This window comes from Hippocampus guttulatus, chromosome 9 (assembly GCF_054856545.1).
Source record: "Hippocampus guttulatus isolate MCC_2025c chromosome 9, RoL_Hgut_1.0, whole genome shotgun sequence".
Taxonomy (NCBI): Eukaryota; Metazoa; Chordata; class Actinopteri; order Syngnathiformes; family Syngnathidae; genus Hippocampus; species Hippocampus guttulatus.
Window position 1 is genome coordinate 679,590 of NC_141269.1, and position 19,546 is coordinate 699,135.

A 19,546-nucleotide genomic window follows, 5' to 3' on the forward strand; every position below is an offset into this window, starting at 1 on the left:
TAACAGAGCGAATCAAGGGAAGATACGTCGTTAGCTGCCTTTTTCAGAGCTCGTTTGACGACACGGCGCGGCTAGCTAGCAACCAGTTGGGCTCCAGCTCGGGGATAAGTTGATGGACGGAAGCGCGGCCGGTGCGCCATCCGTTTTCATGCCACAACGCGGCGGCGCGATGTCACAACGCGGGTGGCTTTGTTTTTCCTGCTCGGAATCGAAAATCTAAACGGCGCTGTTAACTTTGAACCGCGCGACATTGAAACGCCGTCGATGCGCCGCGGGACTAGAGCCGCGGCGATTTATTCCAAAGGCAACAAGTCAATCGTATTTGTCACAACATCAAGTGAGAGTTGAAATCATCTGGGGGGAGGTAGGGGGGGGCGGCGTAAAGCTCCTTTGCCTTCATTGTTATTCCGCCGCTTTATTAAAAAGGCCAATTTCAATTAAAGCCTGCACCTGTTCCGCTTTGATCGCAACGCTGTCGCTCGGGGATTGCGCGCGGGGGGGGGGGGGGGGGGGGGGGGGAGCAGATGCCATTCGCCATCATCTGGCGTTTGCGGTTCTGTCCCTTCGCATTACCTGGCTGATGCTTCACAAAAGCTTCGTCTTTATTCCATCGGCGACGCCTCCGAAAGAAAGCGCACGACGCGCAAACACTAAAAGGGCAATCGTCCGAGGAGCTCCCAGATGAAGTTGACACTTTAAACTGCCGTCGAGGGACTGCTGTGCGAGACTTGACGAGAGCTTCGAAAAACATTGCTCAATGTCATTTCCCTTTGCGCGCCGACATTTTAAATAAATAAATAAGACAGAGGAGTTGAGGGCCGATGGAGCGACTATTCCACGCACAGATCCGGGTGGATGGATGGAGTTTAGACAACTAATTTTGAACAATATACACCAGTGGTGTCAAACATATGGCCCGCGGGCCGGAACCGGCCCCCAAGAAGATTCAATCAGGACCGCAGGATTATTTAAAAGTGAAAAGATAAATAAAAGACAGAATTTTTAAATCAGCTGCAATTCATGGATCATCTGCTAGGGGGAACACCGTTTTGATCAGAGAAGAAGAGAACAGCAGTCTCAAGTCTGTCACTGAGACGGACCCAACACAGCAGTAAAAGCCAGCTACCTAATTGCTAGCGAAATAGCATCAGCATCAAAGCCGTATTCCAACGGTGACTTTGTCAAACGATGCACGATGAAGGCGGCTGAACTTGTAAGTCCTGAGAAGCGACAAGCTTTGGCCAACAAAGGAAATACATGACATTTGGGTTATTTATAGCAGAGTACGGTAGAATTTGAATGGCCCGGCCCACTCGACATCTCCCGAGGCCGTATGTGGCCCACAATGCCAAATGAGTTTGACACCCCTGATACACACGAATGACATTTTAAAGCTAGGGCCCGATCACAGGCCCACCCTGCTCCCGATTGGCAACAGAAACAAACAAAAAAAAAAACACGAGTAACACCGTAATCCGACGCCGCGCGGACGGCGTGGCAGACCTCATGACACGATGACCAGCGGGTGCGAGGCCGGAGGAGCTCTCCGGCGCCACCCGGTGGTCGCAAACAGAACCGTGAGCTGGTTTTCATTTTTTTTCAGCATCCGTTTGTTTTGACTCTTTTTTTTTTTTTTTTTCACTCACGGAAACGGCTTCCGATTTCGGTTGGGCTTATTTCATTCGTTTTTGCCAAGAGCCTTCGAAGTGACGGCCGACGGCAATCGTTGCGGTGTAATGGGGTGAAGCAGCATGTGGCTCATTGTCATTTCTGGACTGGATGCAATTTCAGTGAGACTGAAGCCCTTGCGCAACGCTTTCTCCTCTCTTGTGGCGGTCAAACGGAATAGAGACGTTTTGGTGTTTCCCGGTGAGCCAGAAAGTCACCGCTGATGTCATCGGCAAAACAAAATTCGTCAGCATCTTTGGACTGCAGCGTGATTAAAAAAAAGAAGAAAAAAAAGCCCTCATCTTTTATGACTGCGGCGTCCAATTGGGATTTGAGCGAGATCATAAATCGGAGCGTGTGGCCTGTCGGAATCGTGGCGATGCGCGAGGAGGGGGAGCGGAGGGGGGGACAACGACAACATGCTTTTCACGTTTTATTTCATTTTAGTTCGGTAATGAGTGTGAAGAAAACAGCGCAGGTTGCGTCGACGCCACAACTGGCCGCGTGCTACACACGCAGCCATCCGGTTCCCTCTGCGTCCCGCGTCCGAGACGCATAATTTTCCCGCCAGACGCGTAGTTCCAAATAATGTGTGTTTTTGGGACGCAAGGAAATTTTTTAGTCCAAAAAAAAAAAAAAAAAAAAAAAAAAAGCTACGGTAAATCTTTTTTTCCCAGCAACGATCGCAGTTTGACAATGGCCGCCATTGTTGTTTTGATCTGGCGTGACGAGATCGGCGAGATCGGCCTTCGCCGCGTGGAAAGCAGACGATTGCCAAGTCGCGTCACGTTGAAACAAGTGTTGCCAAAGTTTATTGCGCAGATATCCCGGAGGAAGCAGCTAAAGTTTTTTGCGAAAATAATCTTGTATGCCTGAATTATTGACATTTTTGCAGCATTTGTTTATAAGAAATAAACCTATTATCAATGTATATTGTTGTTGTTTGTGTTCTTATCATAAGTAGACCATTTCAGAATTTGAAATTTGGGACTTTCTAAATGCATGGTGAGACTCATACTTTTCCGATCATGGAGTCCCGCAGGACTCGCAGGGCTGACACTGGAAAATGATCACTGCGCACGGCACATCTGCCGAGAACAGTCACAAGATGGTGGACAGGGGAAAGTGGGCGGGGAAGTAGGAAAGTTGCCAGGACGGTCGCTCGTTTGGAGCAGCGCGGCCGGCAAGCTAAGGCGAAGGACGGCGGGAAAGCGGGAGCTCCGCCGCTTGGGACCAAGTAGGGAATTTGGTCATTGGGGCGCGGCTTTGATCGCATCCTCTTTTGTTCGTTCTTATTTTGAGCTCAATACGACGCACTTGACAAAGACTTTCCTCGATCGGCGGCCCAAATACAGTTTGATGCGCAACAAAGGCGACGACGGCCGACTCGGTGCACAAACGCCGCATTCGGTAACGATCGAAGTACGTCTCGTACGTCGCCGAACATATGAATCGGGTCGCTAGGAAAAAGAAAAAGGTGGTTCTTCCGCAATGGAAATAAAATTATCGTGGAGAGAAAAATATCAGTATCTCAAAAAGAAAAAGGGCGGATTCTCGAAAACGGATGCCAGTTCGTATTCGGCAGCCCCAAATTACCCAGAAACCATTGAAATATATTTGGCACTGGTTATCTATTTTAGTGGTTGTATACCAATTTGGAAAAACACAAACGCTAACGATTCATATTGGCATCCTATCAGACATGATTGCAACAGTAATTGCTCCCGTTTTGGTTAGCAAACTGCGCAACGTTTACTGCAGCGGCCATTTTTTTTGTCCTGAGACAAGGGTTTAATATACAAAAATCGCACTGCCAAAGAAGTAACATAAAGTGCTGGTCAAAACATGGACCAGAGGGCACAAAAACGAATAGCAAAAAGCGCTTGCACAAAAGGCAAGGGAGGAAAAGAAGAACCGTGAAGGCAAACAAAAAACAATGTAGCAAATACACGCAAGCGAAAGCCCAATCGCAAAATAAAAACCATACTTACAACATACTTGGTACCGAGAGTTCAAAAGCGAAATCCGACCAGGTCTATAGCAAAAGCGGTCTATGAGCAAGGGAGCGGCAAGGCAAAGGCAATACTCCGACAACAGGCGCACAACCGAGGGGTCCTTAAATACAGAGTTTACTTAATCATTGATTGGCAGCAGGTGTGCGCCGAAGTCCGCTCATGCCACCTGCTGGCCAGAACCGTGACAGGGGTGGGGCGCTATTTGAGGAAATATGAGCACCGCAAGGACACTTCTCCTAATCCGTCGTCTCAATCGCTTTCCACATTTATTTTTTAGTGCAGAGTGCCTCAAAGACGACGAGTAATTGTTGGCTGCCGGCAAAAAAAAAAGAAAGAGAGGTGTGGGCGGCAGCGGTGAAAGAAAGACATAGGTAGCGAAGGAGGAGGGAAGAAGCGGCTTAAAACCTCAGCCATAAATTTTAAAAAGCCCTTCTGAATACGCGGCAATGAAAAAGGATGAAAGCCAAGATCTATCACGTATGCTAATACAAAGACGCGCAAGGACGACAGGGGGAGGGGGGGAGAGGGGGCAAGAGCAGACTCGAAGCCAGAAGAGGCCAAAGCAACAACACCTGCTTTTAGAGGCGCTGTGGGGCGTGTCGTCATGGCAACGACAACAAGAAACGCTTTGTCGTCACCTCCAAGTGTTCGGCCAACAATTGCGAGACAATAGCGGAGCCGCAAAACTGCCCCGCGACGCTGCAAACCCCCCGTCCCCCCCCACCCACCCCCGCGCGAAATAGCTGCGCTGTCCAGTTTTAGACACGGCTCTGGGGATATTTTCAGCTGTCCTGGTTCCGAAGTCGTGTTTGGTGATGGGTGTCCGGCCGGGTTCAAGCCATGGGATATGCTTTCTTTTTTTCGTAGTGTTGAAGGAATGAGAATGGCACACATACACACACACACACACAGAGCAGAAAGTGCAGTGCTGGCACGCGGCGGACTAATTTATGCTTGAGTGCTGTTCAATTAAGGCAGATGTACAGAAGTGTTCTCCAGCCGCAACGCAATGCAGTACACGCCTCCCCCCCCCTAGCCCCCCAGGATTCATGCACTTACGTAAGACATTTTCACCGCTTGTTTCCCCCAAATTGTCCCACCGTTTGTCCGCACATTCCATTGGACGTGCGTGATCGCGAGCGCGTGCTCGGGGGCGACCGCTAACGAGGGATTCAAGCAGTTTCGAAGCACGGGCGAGCATCAACTCCCATAATGTCGCGGCACTACCGCGGCATGGCCGCCAGCGCGATTGATCGGAGAATGGGCGAATCGATCGAAGGCTGCGAGAATGCACGTACGGACAGTTCGCCGTCGTTTGTTAGCCGGCTAGCCGATGTTAACTTTGCTCGCCGGTCAATGTCAGTCTACGGAAAGGAAAACAATGGACGAGTCAATTGATGGATAGATAGAGAGCTAGCTCGCTAGCAAGACTGCTAGCTAGCTTCTTGACAAGTGAACATCGTGAGCGACAGGGTGGCCAGGGCTGATCGAGACTGGAAAAAAACGATGCCGTGGGACTCACCGCACGACGTGGACGGCGGGCAGGTCGTACTTCAAGTCACCCTTTCGCACTGCGTGCGCCGGAAACGCATCATGGCACAGAATTTAGAAAAAAAAAAAAAAAAAAAGGAGTCCTGTCCATCTGAAGTACGCAAACACACGCGCGCACATAGCTCGCAGGGGATCTCATTAGCGTGATTGGCTTCCTTCCAGACTTTTTGTGGATCAGGACACACCTTTATGTTGCGTTTACATCTTAACTAACGCATAACGATTGTTAAATCAAGCGCCGCGCGCGCGTGTCGAGTGTGCGCCTTCCGTGTGAGCCGACGCTATGATCCGGCTTTTATGGTTAGTGAGGCGAAATCTGCTCCCTTTACGGCAGCGTTCGCACTCTCGGTCGGCGCGCTTCGACTTCATTTTTGCGCCCGCGACGACCGCGCGTAAGTCGATGTCGTTCGTCTTCCTGTTGGTGCCGATGGTGCTTGTCGTGGGGGTGATGATGATTTTTTTTTTTTTTTTAAATGATGATGATGTTGGAGTTGTTGAGAATGTGACATTTGTGCTGACGTCATTTTCATTGAGAGGATTGTCATTTTTTAAAATGTCATTTAATTTTTTTTAAAATGAAAGAAGGTCATTATATTACATTAAGTCATCTGTATCAAATTTGATACTGCAGGTTTAAAATGTGATTTTCATTTTCAGTCGACATCATGCTTATAAATGGAATACGACAAATATCTAAAACAACGTGACGTGGCAAAAATATTTTTGTGGATTTTGTTATAAGGGTTCATAAACATCTCAATTTTCTGGCTATTCCTTGATGGGTCAGGCATTAAAGGGTTAAGTTACTGTAATGACGGGGTTTGTTCACCAGAAGATGCTTACAAGATGTCTCTTATTTATTGCCTATGAGAATGTTAAATTTTGGTTGACATGTTTGATGTGCTTTCGCGGGCCGCATAAAATGATGTGGCGGGCCAGATCTGTGCCCCGGGCCTCGAGTTTGACACCTGTGCTGTCGAGGGTGTTTTTTTTTCTTAATCAAAGATGATGATGATGATGATGATGATGATGATGATGACGTCGTGTTCATCGGCGTTGACATTGTTTCTATGTTAGAGGTTAGAGGCGACGTAAAGTGATGTTGACGATGCGGATTATGGCGCTGTCGGGAGATGAATCGAGCCTCTGAATCAGCGTCGACTCCCACCGTCCATCTCCACGATGCTCACGTGGCACCGCTCGGGTGCCATTGGCAGAGAGTCTCCAGCAAAGGTCAAAAAGCCTCTCTGTGTTTGCTTTGTTTCTGCACATCTGCGTGGACCGAGTCAGCTCGTTTGGATGCCAGCTGATGCTAAGCAGCAACTCTCTCTGGAAATCATGCGGCGCATATGCCGAGAGGAGGGAAGGGGGAGAGAGAAAAAAAAAAAAAGCAGCTCTTTTTCAATCGCCAACCGACACTGGGTGAAACGGCACATGAAATACGTGCGCTCATTTTAGGACACGTGCGTATTGGTACATCTGCTTTCGGGGCCTTAAAGTGAGGTGAGGAGCACCTCGGATGAAACGCAAAGCGACATCTTACAAGCTGCCGTGATTTATTTAACAACTAATCCGACACGCGGCAGCGCCGCGCCATAAACGAACCGCGCCCGTCATGTTTTCGTAGGAATTAAGGGGCTAAGGAGGCAGACAAGTGCTGCTAATCTAAGTCGCCGAATGAAATGTTTATCGCAGCTGGGACGTCGATGCATTTCCATGATGACTTTTTTTTTCCCCAACTGAACATGAAAACCGCAGACGCGAGGAGAGTCCGGCTAACTCGTTCGAACCTACTTGCAAATATGCTCCGACATACTCGTAGGCCGAATGCTAAAAGCAATACCCCGCGGCATTGTGTGTGTGTGTGGGGGGGGGCTGCACTCGAACGTACTTGCAAATACACACCGACGATCCCGTGTAACAAACGAGCGCATTCGGCGGTCAAGTTGTTGAACAGACACAAATCGGCTTTGCCCGAGGCTCAATGAGCGTGCTAGCCTAAAGAACGCGCTAGCTCGCGCACACGACAAACAAATCGCGCCACGGTGAAAAGAGATGAGGATTTTTCATTACAGTCGGATTTTTATTTCATCTGGGCTCTTGGTTTTCAAATTCAGTTCGACTAAATTACTTGTTACAATACTACGTCTTTTTTTAAAGCGAGTTTTTTTTTTAATGCTTCGTTTTAGTTTAGTTTTTTAAGATATGGCATTTTTGTTGAATGCAAGGTCAAAAAAAAAAAAAAAGCAAAACAGTTGCTGTGTATTGCGTCATAAAGCAAACCGCAAACTCCTTTTTCACGAGCGACAGATGTACAGCGATCCCCAAATAAATACGGAATTCCAAATGAGCCCTGAAGGAACATTGCAGTGTGTACCTAATATTGTGACCGGTGATGACACACGAGTCAGCGCGAAGCCTACGGGGGATGTCGACGTTACGGAACAACAAGTTTACATTGTCACAAAGTGCCAGAAGAGAGATGACGAGGACCTGTGAGCTCTGACAACACACACACACACACACACACACACACACACACACACGCAGACACATGCACTGCATCTTTTCAGTGCATGTCACACTTTTGAACACGTCATGTCCCAACAGCTGTCAGGGAGCAACGCTTTTCTCGCACTTGCAACACGCACACACACACACACACACACACACACACACACACACACACACACACGACATAGCAAAACAAAAATCAGATCAATTGCTTGGCATTGTGGGAAATGAGAGGCTTGCATGAAGGAGGGATTTTCTTGGCCTCATAAACTGCGCACACAAGTGATAAAAAATAATATAAAAAAATTCACGCAACAGTACGATACCAATATCCGATCCATTTGTACACGTGATGGACTGAAGGGGGCTGTCGGTATTTCGTTTGTTTCTCACATCCACAAGTACTCTGAAGCGCTCTCACACAAATCCACCGAAAGTCATCAAACCATCAATTTGCTCAGATCAAGGCCTACCCCCCCCCCCCCCCCCACCGGTAAGCGACATGTCTCGACGGAACGCCCGTTGCTCCTTGCAGGAGAGCAAACAACCCCCCCCCCCCCCCTCCCGAGGCACTTCTTCAAAGTCAAAGTGATGCACTTTGATCTTCTGTCTGAATTAGGAAGCATCACAGAAAAGTGATTCTCTCTCACACGCACACACGTGGCGGGGGGGGGGGGGGGGGTTCCAGTCCGGCAACGCGGCGCAGTTGTCGCCGCCTTAGCGGCTCCTTATTCCTCTCTCTGTCTTTCCCCCACCTTCAGATGCTGCGCAGAGGCGCGTCACCATGTCAACGGCGGGAATCCTGGCTAACGACTAAGCGGGGAGCCCATCGGGTGGGCGGGCTCCAGCGGGCAGAAGTCTTGTTCAATCGGTCCAATCGGAACTCGGATGGCGTCGTCTTTGAAGGAGCCCCGGGAACGGCCAATGGACCCGGAACACTTTCTGTGTCTTTTCACGCTTAAACGGGCGCTCAATTTTTTGCGGCCTTCCTGACGAGGGTTTACCGGTTGATGTCGGGCCATCAATGGTCCCCGCCGGAGCCCGATGCCAAAAACTGGTCGCATTCGCAATTTCGTGGCATCGATCCGTCAAGTAGACTTCACTTGTTAGCGGCACGGGACGAAATGCCTTGGATACATTCGGTTTTGAGGGACTTGGGCAAAAACTGCCCTCCAATTGATCCTTGGAGTCGGCCATCTTGGATTGTCCACCGTACGGTGTCCGAATTGTTGTATTGAGAAAATTATCCATCGGGGGGTAGAAGACATTTTGCGTGACATTTAATATAGGGTTAAATGTCATGTTACAAAGTGAAACTCTTCAGGGACTGAACTTTCAACTGCCTCGTTTTGGACATTTGGTCACGAAATCTTGATAGGCAGTTCCCCTTTGAAGGAGCCACGTAAGAACTAAAATGGCGGCTTTGAAGCAAAATGGCTTCCTGCGTCTTTTCAGGCACGCCTGTATTAAGACCTGCATGTCACTGACCTCGCGATAAACATGCCGACCAAATTTGAAGTTGCTCAAGTGAACCGGCTTTGGGGCAGATTTATTGAGTTGCTTTTTGTTGTTGTCGTTGACTTGCTGAGCCATCCTTAGACAGGAAAAACAAGGAAGACGTTTCTGGGCGGGAACAACGCAACACTTGCAGATGACATCACAATGTCGCGCGCGCGTGCGCACACGCAGAGAGAAAAAGAGACGATGCGATGCCATGTCGGGAGCAGAGTCGCATCATCTTGGAGAGAAAACGGGCCAGAATCTCATCACAGCAAACCCAAATGAGATTAGCCCCGCAGCCTCGCTCTTACGTGCAAGTCAATGCATCAGTCATCTCTCTCCGGCTCCTTCCCCCCCACCATCCCACCTCCCCCCCGACAAATTGCATTAAAGCACAGAGATGTCCCTCACAGTCGGGGCCAGATCGCTCGGGCCGGGCGGAGCCGGGCGGGAGGGGCCGCGCGCGGCTACGTGCGTCACGGCGAGCACTCAAGGACGCGCTGCCGGCGATGCGCTTGGTGTCTGCAACCGCCGCTGCCATCGCGGTGACAAAGCACTGCGCCCTTAGGTACTCCGATGTCACCTTCAGTAAAAGGTGAGGAATTCAAAGTGCGGGATCAAAGTCTTCACTTTTGCCTGGATCTTTTCTATTATGCCTTCATGAGACTACCAACTTTCATGTGAACAACGGTATTGGATTTATTTTATTTTGGGGGGGTGGGGGGGGGGGTCAGGGGGTCAGCTGCAATTTTATCTTCAGCTTGCGGAGGGCCGCTATTAGCATTGTGTCTCGTGGTGAGCCATCAGTTTCTGCTGCCATGCTCTGCCAACTCTCAATGGCAAAAATAAAGTATACAAAAGAAATAACAAAATATATTAACGAAAAGAAACACTAAAGAAGGTTACAAATAAAACACACTGTAAAAAGAACAACTTGGATTTTGTGTGTGTGGGGGGGGGGGGGGATTTATGTTGGGATGATTTTAAAATATAAATGACTGTTATTTATGTCAACTCTGAGCCAAACAATTTGAGGTTGGCGGACAATGACTTCAGGAAACTCTTCTTTCTTTGCAAAAAATGCAGGAAAGACAATTTTCACAAAAATTGGTTCAATTGCCCAACTCAAAATTGTACCAAAATTTGTTCATTTGGAATTTTGAGCTCACCAACCTTCCCCCCCCCCCCCCGCAGTGTACAGATATAATACATACATAGATGATGAAAAAAAAGTTTTATAACAATGTTAAAAAAAAATCCAAAATATGTAACAGAAAATATTTGCTCATTAAAAACTGTATACAATATATATAAAAAAAACACAATTTCCTACTTCCAGTTAAAATACAACAAGCCCAACAGGAAAGCGAGGCTATGAAGAAGCCAGGATGCTGTTGCCACAGCAACCAACGGCAGGACGTCGCCTGCGAGCCCTGGCTCAGCGATGACTTGCCGTGTTCGGGAGAGTCGCAACACGTAACGACGACTTCCTCATTAGCGTGTCGCCGGTGGAACAGGCGCAATCTTCCTGAAATGCTAACTAGCCTCTCGCGCACAGAACGCCTTGCATTATTAATCCACACACTCAGCAAGAGCGTCGTCTTCTCTTTCCCCCTCATCCATTTGGAGGGGGGGGGGTTGCTTTTCTGAATTGTGTTTGCATTTCGCTCACGGCAAAAAATGCTGCCGGAAGATTTAGATGAGTTAGCATTAAGCTAGCCATTTTGGGAACAAAACTGCCATTGTCTTGCCGTGAACACAGCCGTTTGCTTTTTAGCCGCACGGCGCATTTTATTCAGCAACTGGAGTTAGTAACGTAATCAAGTACCATAATATTCAAATCGCATACCGTGGATACTTTCTACTACTTTTGGATGACAAATATGGTACCGGGGACAAATGAAAAATTCTCGCTCCGAGATCAATTTCGTCTACAGCGGACCGGCGCTCTTCGCTGGGTTACAGGGACCGGGCCGGGCCCCCCCCCCAGAATGGGTGAAAATCCACAGATAAACGAATCGAGAGATCGTGATTCTCAACCAGTCTGCCACTGCCGGGGCGCAATCGTCGAACAGCTAATCAAGGAAATGATACAGTTTCACTTCGTCCGCCCCAATACCAATTTGTTTATGATCGACAACATCTCTTTCTTCATCCATCTATGCCAGCGACTTATGGAGGCAGACGGAACAATGAAATGATCATCTATTAAATGGCAGGAAGGACATCGTTGACGGGCGTATGCACTTGTCAAATGTCACATTTTTGTTAGGTGGTGTGCCGTGATCTTTTTCAAATGGCCAATGTGGGCCTCGGATTAACCGAGGCGGGTCAATCACTCACATGGGTGGTTGGACAGTTGCATCGTTAGCAAGCTAGCTAGCTCGAGAGACAGCAAGATAGCTAGCTAGATAGGTAGCTGTAGCGAGATAACCAGGATGAGTAGAAAGCCTCGGGGCTACCGGTTGGTTCCTGCGGAGGGATGACTCGCTAACGGGTCCGTATGCAGTCAAGACCAAGACAGAGAAAGTGTGCGTTGGGGGGGGTTGCGGTGCAACAAAAAGACATGACTTGTCCTCCCCAGTGACGTTCCCACTCTGCTAAATCATTCTTAGCGTCAGACAAAACGTTCGGTGCACCGACAAGTGAAGACGATAGCCACGTTAGCATCTTGCGCTAACTTTTATAACAATACAGTAATCACCTCCTTTTCTGAGCCAATAATACGTGGCGTTAATTCGACCGCTAAGCATCGGGCGACGTGAACCCAAGACGTCAACGTGCGGGTCCAAATTTTTCCTCAAGTAGCGCTGACACATCCCTGGCTTTCGGCTCACGTAGAGCTGCTCGACACCAACCGAGAGCTCAACCAAGGGAACGGAAGCGACATATTGAGGAAAATGGCAGCCCAATTAGCATGAGAGGCTAACGCAGCAGTCGACATCTCTGCTCAACTTGGACTCGCGTCCATTCGTGTCCTTTGTCCAGTGTATCAAGCAGCTTCTGTCTCGCAAAGGACTTGGATTTGGATCGCTTGTGACTTGTGTGGCGCGTTTGAGTCCACGTGGATGAACATGTAAAGGAGCCACAGACAAAAACAAGGGTAACTGCCGTTGACTGAAATTGACGTGACGTCACATGACCAAACCCAGAAAAGAGGTCATTTGTGATGTTTGCAACGCGGGCACGAGGGCAGTTTGATGGCCATTTCAGTCAACGGTACGGGACAAAGTGGCCAGCCGGCCCCATGAGACGGATGCAAGCGTATCTGTTCTTGTCCCGCAAAGGCAAGAGTAAGATGTAGTATTTCGACGAGTGGGGCCACAAAGGATATTCATGCTCAAGATTTTTATTTTTTTTTCGAGTTTCCTTTTAAGGAACGTGCTTTTGCTGAGACGCCGACAGGAATTTTGCAATCGCGCGACCTTGCAAAAAGCGAAACGGAAAAACGCAGCAAAGTCGCCGTCCAAGGTCCTGAACGGCGAACGCGACGCGACACCGGCATGACACCGCGGGTCACTTCATCAGGTACTCCCGTACCCATCGCGAGGCTGACCTCAAACGCATTTTAGGATGACACGCGGAGCTGTACCGAATCCGCGGTCTGTTTGGCAACGACGGAGGGTCCAAATATGAGGAACAGCTTGTATCACGTGTGCCGAATCAAGCGGCAGACTGACCCTCATGCGTCGGCACGCACGCGCGCACACACAAGGACACGTTTGTGCCGGAACGTCAAAGTTTCCTGCGCACAAGCGTTCCGCGAGCGGGCTCCTACCTGCTCGCCTCCAATCCGTTGAGGGCAGCTCCTCTTCGGGTTAAAAACGCCGCGTTCCCCCCCCCCCCCCCCCCCCCCCCCCCCGGCCCTCCTCTGGTGGTCGTCCAGTCGCCGGGCGTTTCTCTGAGTGCACCTTCCTCCGGCACGGTCGCGCAGCGTGTTCGGGGTAAGGCTAGCTTTTTTTTTTTTTGTCTTTTTGGGGTGGTGCGATGCGATGCACTGCCTGATCTTCCTCTCTCCTCGTCCTCTTCTCAGTTTGTGGCGATTATACTGCATCAGGCTCCCCCCCACCCCCCCCTCTCGCTCGCTGGTTCGCTGGAACAGACGGTGATTAATTCGTCGGAATTCTCCTCCTCCTCCTCCTCCTCCTCCTCTTCTTCTTCTTTTTCTCCTCATCCAGCTGCTCTGTTCAGGGCCTGCAGAGGACAAATGAGGTGCATTCATTTTTTTAGATAGAAGGGAAAAAAAAACCTGAGTCAGCATGTATTACTCCCCTCCCTGTGATTGGGGTTTCCATCATTAGATGACATCAATGGATTGAATTTCTTATATTTAACAAAAAAAAAAAAGTAAGAAAACATTTTTAAAATGTGTACATATGTACATATGTACTCATTAAAAACTGTGTACATCTGTACAGCACATTTGACAGCACATTTGACAATAAAGTTGTATTCAATATTTAAAAAAAAATAAGAATACAATAGTAAACTTATTTGTATTTTTATTTGATACAAAAACATTAAAGACAACATCAAAAGTAAAAGTTGAGTGCAGGATTAAAAAATAATAATAATAAATGAACAACCGATCACTGATCCAATCAGAAGATGGACCAAATTATCCAATCAACATAAACAAGCGGTTTCGTGACCGAACGGTGAAGCGCCATCATTGGCGGGGAGTCGGGGTCTGTCCCGGCCCACGAAGAGCCAAAAGTCACCTTTAATTAACACCCAAACCCGAATTTGAAAAAGCAACCCTGAATTTCTATTTGGAAGCCCCACCCCCTCACTTTGAACCCCTAACCCGGTCCCAAAGCAGTCATTTGAAATCGCAACAAGGCTGCCGTGACAACCCGACCTCGGCTCCTAACATGAACGTGCGAGTGTACGGAGACCGTTTCCCAGGTCCGAAGCCTTCACAATGGCCGTCGCGCACGTGGCCCAAATGAACCATTTGTCGCCCGTCTGTCGCTGTTGTTGACCCATTTCCTGCTTTGTTTTGTTTGTCGCCCTTGACGCCTCATCTGCACTCGCACGCGTCCACCAGACTGTCGCCCCCCCCCCACAAAAAAAAAAAACACCTTTGAGCAGCACCTGCTCAGCTATGACAATGACCTTGTCGCCTCACACCCGCCTACCGCGTTTGCGTGCTTGCCTCGCGAGTCGCTACGTGTCACCAAACGCGTTGTGACATCATTATGCCTAAAGTCAATGATCTCGTCAGCTAACCGCATCCATATGGGGCGACCACTTCTTTTCTTCCAGATGGGAATATTACGTGCTGCCCCCTAGTGGCTCAGAACAACAAGAGCAACGGTAGCCTGTGATAGCAAATCTCAAGAACAAGTGGCTGAAAATATACACGAGCAATGATAGCTGTTGCATTGAGCAACATGACATCGAGTACACGCGGCAATCACGAGGAGACCCACCAAAAAGTCTGCGGCAGCCCGGCCCAAAAAGACACGGGAAGTCGGCCATTTTAGGCTCACTTTAGCCATTTCGATTGCTACCAAACTTGGTGAACTTCATAGACTGGGCAGATGGCGATTACGTAGAAGAAAACGCTAAATCGTGAAAAATATCGTGTTTGTGTGTGTACGGAGTATGGCAGCAAAGTTTTACGACTTGCCATAAATTAAAAAAAAACAACAACATTTTCGTCAGCTGGTGTCTCACAAACACATGAAATTTAGTAGGCTTGCCTGAGTAGACCCATTATATATATATTTTTTTAAAAAGGTCAGGAACCTATGACAGAAAACATGTAGATAGTCTGCCATCTTGCTTGCAGTCATTCTAAGATCACTTCTGACATTTGCATGTGGAAACTTGTCCTAGAGATTTGTTCAAATTGCCACCAAATTTTACAATGTTCAATTGAAACACAAAAATAATTGCCTTTTTTTTATGTCGGCGATATAAGAGTGACGATGCTTGATTAGCTTTTTTTTGCGACACGCAATGCGGCTTTTGTACAGAGGCACGAACATGCGTCTGAAGAATGCATGAAAGCAGCCATCGTAACGAGGCTTAACTCTTGCCGCCCTCTCCCAAAGCGAGATTAGGTGATGAAACAATCCTTCGGCATTCTTCGCACGGACACGTGCGCTAAGCGGCGTCCGCGTGTACGTTGGCCCGCTCGTACGTCTCCACATGCCATTAGCACTAATGACGTCCCACAGGCACCTCGCGGGGGGGGAAGGTGCGACAATGGGAAGTCTTTGTGAATATCCTGCTCTCATCTGTGCTGCCGGGAATGTGCGAATCCATGTGATGTTGAACAGTGAGAGAAGAACGGGAGAGAAGGGGCTGACGGGTAAAGGGAGAAGAAAAAGGCATTTAAGCCACGCTGGCTGGCTGGCAGGCTCTCACGCTGTTTTTAGGTCAATGACAAGAAGACCGCTGCACACACACACTCACGCACACACTTCAAAGGGATGCGCACGAGCTCAAAGGCAAACACTCTACCTGCTGATACCGTCAACAACGACTCCAAGGAACAATTTCAAAGAGGCTTCATCGGCACCCCGCGAAGCTGCCTGGATAGTTTTTGTGGTTTATGGCGAGGCGTCAAACGCCGTGATCCAAAATGGGCGACCGCTTAGCACGCCCGCCTCACAGTGCAGAGGTGCAGGGTTCGAGTCCGGCCTTCCTACGGAGGGGAGTTTGCATGTTCTCCCCGTCCGCGCCTGCGTGGCTTTTCTCCGGGTACTCTGCTTTCCTCCCACATTCCATTCACCCGCACACTCTCGTGAGGATCTAAAATCGATTTGGGGGGCTGAATGTTTTTGTGACCTTGTAGACGAATTAAAAATGACCAACAAAAAGGGCCTTAAGCAAGAAAATGGTTGCTTCGATCCAAATATGACAACTTCCTCTGGGTTTTTTCAGGCATGGCTTGGAGACTTTTGTGGATCTGGACATGATAGACGTGTCTACCAAATTTCATGTTGCTCACTCAATCTGCTTTAGGGGCCTGAATTTTCAAACACCGCAGAGGATGAATATACCGAGACAATTTGGTAAATCCTTTGCTTCAGTGCCGTTCATTTTTTTTTCCACCCTTCTCTAAGATAAATACATGACTTATACAGCACACGCACACATAAATACACATGCACACGATTGAACTCTTTGTACGTTCACGCCCAAAGATTATTCCGACGGCTTCCCTGAAGGTTTTGCGGAAATGTATAACAGCCAGATTACCGGATTAAATACCCACCACCACCACCACCACATTAATCGAGACAGGGTGCATAATGAGCACATGCAAGTTCATTGATTCTTTTAGATGCCTCAACATCATCATGGACAACAGGATCACGCTCACAATTAATGCGGAGAGGTCTGATGACAAGAGAGAGAGGCTCTCATCATATCATATGTGCAGTACAGTATATCATTGAATTGAAACATGTGCAGTCAGAGTGGTCTTCGGCGGAAAACGTTTCGTGAGACTCACAGGAAAAATAACAAAATTAAGGTTAAAAAAAAAAAATGTCATGATAGTACACATAAGGATGAGAACAGTATTGAGCGTTTTGGTTTCAATTTGTACTTGGGGAGCTCCTCTTGGCCCTTGAGGGAGTCCATCTTAATGCATTACGCCGAGCGAAAAAGTGTGAAGATGATATTTTATTTAAAAAGAATCAATTAGAGGAAAATCTACTGGGGAGTTTAACCCAGAAAGAATTCCAGCATGAAAAATGGATGTTGCTTTTCATCATTCGGGCTTTTCTCAACATTGCAAATTAGCTTTCAGCATTGCTAGCTTTTCGCATTGGAATCTGCGTTAACGTAGCTCTTTAGCTTCTATCAGAGTTCATTCTCGGTATGGTTAGTTGCGTTAATCTAGCTTCATAACGTAACACAGTGTGTGTGTGTGTGTGTGTGTGTGTGTGTGTGTGTGTGTGTGTGTGTGTGTGTGTGTGTGTGTGTGTGTGTGTGTGTGTATTGTTGCAGTATAATAAGATGGTGGTGTGATTAGCAGAGTTATCATGGCTAATTTTCAGAGCGGAAAGCCGGGACTGTAGTTACCGGTAGCATAGTTATTTTTGTGAATACAATTCATTGTTTAGCATACCTAACCGCTAACATAGTTTGCTTGGGTTTTATAGTCCACCGTTATCTGTCATGTGCGTTAATGACTTTTATTGACAGCACGATGAACAGTATTAGCATAGTTCATTGTTAGCATGGTTAGCTATTACTAGAGTTTGCCACCAGCTAACAACACAGACAGCTAAGTTGAGTATCAGCGTCATTAACTGGGAGAGTGTGTAGCTAGCTGGTGGCTAAGTTATATGTCAACAGTTCATTGTTAGTATAGCTAGCTGTTGACATAGTTGGCCTAGTTGACATAGTTGGTTAATTAAGGCCACATGCTTCAGTCAACGAAAAGCAACATCATGAAAAACTATTAAATACAGTGTGAATCGCAGAAGAAAAACATGTTTAATGTACATTTTTCTATATTGGGCATTTGACTGAATGATGCAGTTGGTCGAAAAGAACCCTAAACGTACTGATCGGCCACGTAGCAACACTTTATTACATGAAGGATGAGAATGTTGTTTAAGCGTGACACAATTTGCACCGAACGCTAATGGCTGCCATAACTCACGGCCACTCTAACCCTTCCCGAAAGAGACCGGCGGCGCACACACACACACACACACACACACACACGTGACACCGATTTATGTACACGTTAAGCTCTCGAGAGCTGTTTCGAACCCTCTTAATGGACCGCCTTGTTAAAAAGACCAGGCGGAACCGCTATTATTTTGACACAAATGCACAACGTGGCCTCATACATATCAGGACGGACAGTGCAAAACACTGCTCAGAACTAACAGTCGTTAATAAAAAGGATGGAATGGGTTCAGTCATGGTGGTGCTGCGTAGTGGCGTCACTGGCTTACTCCCGGGCACCTAGAGGATGACCGGCAAGCAGAGGAACATGAAATTGGCTGATAATACCACCAGAACAAAGCAATGAAATTCACAACACTCCTGCCAGCCAGGAAACGTTGGCGCATATCCAGGACTTTCTGCTGTTTTTTTGGTTTTGTGAGATCACATGCGACATCACAACCAGGGATTGGGGCGGACGGGAGGCTCTGCTCCAATTACACGGGGATCAAACTCCTCGGCCTCCCTGGTAAACTCTATTTGGGGCGAATGGAGAGGAGGCTCCGTCCGCAAGTCCAAGCCTATATTCAGGAGGACCAACGTGGTTTTCGTACTGGTCGTCAAACCGCTCTTGAGGGTGCATGAGAGTTCACCCCAACCTGTCTACATACATTTATGGACTTGGTAATAGCATTTGACCGTGTCCCCTGGGGAAGCTGCGTTGCCTATAGTCAGGGGCGGTTATGGATCAATTTCACTGAGGGGGCCGGGCTGGGGCCAGGGGTTTTGATGGGGGGGCACATTCAACCCAGGGCTAAAAAGACAGATTCGAAATCTTATTTGACGTTTTATTTCTTCAGACTTTGAAATTGTAGTCATAACATTACAGTGATGAGAAAAAAACAGTATTAGGAGGGCTAAAATGTCTGCAAGCGTAACAATACGTCTGTTGAGAATATTCAAGCCAGGGAATGATATGGTACCAGCCTGCCGGGGATAAAAATTGCAAATACACTGAAGCTAGATGTTTTACATGCATATAATCATCCAAATTTTAAAAGGCAATGTCTTATATATTGATCCTGTTAAATAAAAATTAAAATAAAAAGGGAGACTAAAAAAGTTACACACGCACACACAAACACGCGCGCGCGCACACACACACGCGCGCACGCGCACACACACGCAAATAGCACTCGTGTCGTGGTAATTTCCTTCTCTGCGGACTGCTTCTCATTTTCCCGCTCATTTTTATATGGCGCAGCGCACTAAAGGGTCCGACTAGAATGTTAAATCACGCGCTTTAGTTCCACCTTTCGCGTCGGCGACTCGGCACGACTGCGTAATCTGCGCTCGGAGGGGGGGCCAGAATCGGTGCTACAGGGGCACTGGCCCCCGTTGCCCCCCCCCCCCCCCCCAGAACCACCACTGTACTGACAATAAACGGCAGTGAGCACCGAGTCCGTTTCCAAGCGTTTCGTTGGACATAACACTCGTCCTCATCCTCATCCTCCACCAACAAGGAAGAAGTCGTCTGCTCCAGGTGACAAACGACGCTCAGCGGCGGGCATTTTGTCCTCTGGCAGCAACATGTACTCATTCTCGCCACCAGGTGGCAGGATTGACCGTGCTCTCATAAAATGCGACTTCATCTC

At 48.1% G+C, this 19,546-nt stretch overlaps 1 protein-coding gene across 1 annotated transcript in view; it reads right to left on the reverse strand.

Moving 5' to 3' along the window:
- The window catches only part of LOC147199678 (protein ELFN1-like), a 29,567-nt gene extending 16,496 nt beyond the window's left edge, over positions 1–13,071 (reverse strand). Inside the window, exon 1 of the mRNA XM_086119501.1 lies at positions 13,027–13,071. The gene's annotated coding sequence lies outside the window, so the exon portion shown is untranslated. The remainder of the gene's footprint in view (positions 1–13,026) is intronic.
- Positions 13,072–19,546: the final 6,475 nt, after the last annotated feature.